We start from the raw sequence: 3,876 nt of genomic DNA on the forward strand, positions 1-3,876 counted from the left end.
TATGAGCTCTTTGATAAGGTCCTTGTCCTCGACAAAGGCCGCCAGGTGTACTTCGGTCCGCCCTCGTCCGCTCGCGCATACTTCGAAGGGCTCGGCTACAAGCCGCTCCCGCGCCAGAGCACGGCCGACTACCTCACCGGCTGCACGGATCCCAACGAGCGACAGTTCGCTGAGGGGCGCTCGGAGGCGGACGTCCCGACCACGCCTGAAGCGCTAGAGCAAGCGTTCCTGCAGTCGTCGTTCGCGCACGAGATGCACGCCTCGCTCGCAGATTACAAGCTGCTTATGGAGTACGACAAGGCGGACCAGGAGGCATTCCGCGCGGCGGTTGCGGCAGACAAGAAGCGCGGCGTGTCGAAGAAAAGCCCGTACACGCAGGGGTTCATCAACCAGGTGCGCGCGCTCACGATGCGCCAGTTCCAGATGCGTGTGCAAGACCGGTTCCAGCTGATCACGAGCTACTCGCTGCATACTGTGAGTGTGAGCCCCGTGAATGGGTTCGGTGACTTTGCTGACCGAGCGGTGCGGTAGATCTTGGCGCTGATCATTGGGGCGGCGTATTTTGACCTCAAGCCTGATGCGGCAGGCGCGTTTACGAGGGGGTCGGTCGTCTTCGCTGCGATGCTTACTACTTGTTTGGATACTTTCGGAGAGGTATGCGGTCGGCTGATATATTTATACTGGCTCAGCTCATGTTTTGTGATCTGTTTAGATGCCCGTGCAGATGCTTGGTCGGCCCATCATCAAGAAGCAGGTTGCTATGATTTCCCAGTCCTAAAGGCAGTAATCTCTGATTGTTACTGTCTGCAGACGAGCTATGGCTTGTATAGACCGGCAGCGATAGCTATCGCCAACACATTAGCGGATATCCCATTCTCTGCAACGAGGGTCTTTATCTACAACGTGATCATCTACTTCATGGCGCACCTCGCGCGGTCGGCAGGCGGGTTCTGGACGTATCATCTTTTTGTGAGCAATATTCTCTTCGCGCATGGATTGTGGATATGCTGACGTATGTGCAGACGTACATCACGTTCTTGACGATGCAAGGCTTCTTCAGGACGTTCGGATTCATGTGCACCAACTTCGACTCGGCGTTCCGCCTCGCGACGTTTTTCTTGCCGAACATGATCTTGTATGCTGGTTATATGATTCCTGTCTTTCAGATGAAGCGCTGGCTGTTCTGGATCGTACGTATCTGTTTAGCATGCTGGCCTGCAGTCGCTAATTTCTGCACGCAGTACTATATTAATCCGATATCTTACGGTAGGCATCTGAGAATCTGCTGATGGCCAAGCACTTATTGGTGTTCAGGCTGGGGTGCAAACATGGAGAACGAATTTATGCGCATATCCGTACGTTCAGTCCTATCTCTATCCGTTGCGCGTTTTGCTCAGTCATGGTAGTTGGATTGCGATGGCAGTTACATTGTCCCGCGTAACCCTCCAGGATCAAGCAAGTATCCGTGAGTGCCCCGATCGAGATTCGCGGAGCGAGATGATCTGATTTTTCTATGTCAGTGACTACCTCGGAATAAACCAGGCCTGCACGCTGTATGGTGGTACATCAGGGCAAAGCACGATCCCTGGCCGGTCGTACGTCGATGCTGGATACCAACTCGATGTTTCGAATCTCTGGCGCGAGAACTTCCTGGTGCTTGTTGGATTTTTCTTGCTGTTCCAGCTTACACAGGTTCTTCTCGTCGAATTTTATCCTGTACGTCTGCTTGTTTTTATTTTTCAGTGGTAGCAGCTCCGTTATTTATCCCTATGTCGCGCAGCAATTCTACGGTGCTGCGGCTGTGACTATCCACGCCAAGGAGAACAACGAACGGAAAGCACTGAATGCTCGTCTGCGGGCACGCAAGGCAGAGCGAGAGGGCAAGAGCAAGGAGGGTGTTGACATTGAGAGAGTTGGGGGAAACAAAAGGTGTGCCTGATTGAACTTCAGCTACGAGAGCTGGTACTGACCAGGTATGGCAGTGACGGCAACTTCGACTTTGAGAGCAAGACGTTCACTTGGGAGAACATCAATTACCGTGTCCCCGTAGCTGGCGGCTCGCTCAGGCTATTGCACGATGTGTTTGGCTATTGCAAGCCGGGTACGTTGACTGCTCTCATGGGCTCGTCCGGTGCAGGTAGGTCAATTCTTGTCGGAATGCCGTCCGAAGGGTCACTCAATCCTTGCATGAATAGGCAAGACGACTTGTTTGGATGTATTGGCACAACGCAAGAACATCGGGGTCGTGACTGGAGAACTGCTTCTCGACGGCCGTCCGCTGGGAACAGACTTCGCGCGCAAGACTGCTTATGGTGCGCGAACACATATGAGCTAGGAAATATGCGAAGTTGCTGAATAGCGCTCTTCCAGCCGAGCAAATGGATGTCCATGAAGGCACTGCTACCGTCCGAGAGGCCATGAGGTTCTCCGCATACCTCCGGCAGCCCTATGATGTGCCGAAGGCAGAGAAGGACGCCTACGTCGAGGAGATGATCGAAGTGCTGGAGCTGCAGGACCTGGCCGATGCAGTGGTGTACAGTCTCGGAGTGGAGGCGCGCAAACGGCTCACTATCGGGGTGGAGCTGGCGAGCAAGCCATCGTTGCTGTTCCTGGACGAGCCAACATCAGGATTGGACGGGCAGAGCGCGTGGAATCTCGTTCGTTTCCTACGGAAGCTCGCAGACAGTGGGCAGGCGATTCTGTGCACTATCCACCAGCCGTCCTCGATGCTAATCCAGACGTTCGACAAGCTGCTTCTCCTGGAGAAGGGCGGTGAGACGGTTTACTTTGGCGGCATCGGTCCTGATTGCTACGTTCTGCGGGAGTACTTTGCTCGCTATGGAGCGGTTTGCCCGCCTAACGTCAATCCAGCTGAAGTGAGTTCACCAAATATTGGTTTATCGTGAAGGCTACTGAACTCCCATCTCTCCGCCTTATAGTTCATGTTGGATGCCATTGGAGCCGGACTAGCCCCTCGTATCGGCGATTGTGATTGGAAAGACGTGTGGCTGGACTCTCCTGAGTATGCAGAGGCAAGGACAGAAATTGACCTGATTAAGCGGGCGGCTTTGGCCAAAGCCGTTAATGAGAACGATAAACCCGCTACCTGTAAGTTTTATTGCAGTCGCTGCATTCCTTCATGCTAATCTTTGCGTACCATAGATGCTGCGCCGTTCTGGTATCAGCTGAAGGTGGTTGTTGAGCGAAATAACACGATGCTGTGGAGGTCGCCGGATTATGTGTTCAGTCGTCTCTTCGTGCATGCCTTCATCTCGCTGTTTGTCTCGCTGCCGTTCCTGCGATTAGGCACCAGCGTTCGTGACCTGCAATATCGGGTCTTCGGCATGTGCGTGTTTCCATGTCCGTCCTTCTCGCGCTGCTTAATGTGCCGAATAGTTTCTGGGTGACTATTCTTCCGGCTATTGTCATGGGTCAATTGGAGCCAATGTGGATTTTGAATAGGCGTGCGTACATACGGTCCATTCCATCAGATTAACTGACTGATAAAAATGGTATCCAGGGATTTTCATTCGAGGTCAGTTCAGGGTGATCGTTTTCGAGTTACTAAGCGCTTACACTATGTGATGCAGAGGCGTCCAGTAGGATATACTCCCCATATGTGTTCGCCATCGCGCAGCTTATTGGGGAGATGCCATATTCTGTTCTTTGCGCTATTGTTTACTGGGTTCTGATGGTCTGTGAGCTTCCGTCACTGTACATCTAACGGTGGACTGACACGGATTCCTTGACAGGTCTATCCGATGGGATTCGGCCAAGGTTCGGCCGGAGTGAGAGGGACTTTCTTCCAGTTCCTGATCACCCTGTTCATGGAGCTGTTTGGCGTGACCTTGGGTCAGCTCATCGGTGCAATATCTC

Source organism: Laetiporus sulphureus (genome assembly GCF_001632365.1).
Source record: "Laetiporus sulphureus 93-53 unplaced genomic scaffold LAESUscaffold_72, whole genome shotgun sequence".
Taxonomy (NCBI): Eukaryota; Fungi; Basidiomycota; class Agaricomycetes; order Polyporales; family Laetiporaceae; genus Laetiporus; species Laetiporus sulphureus.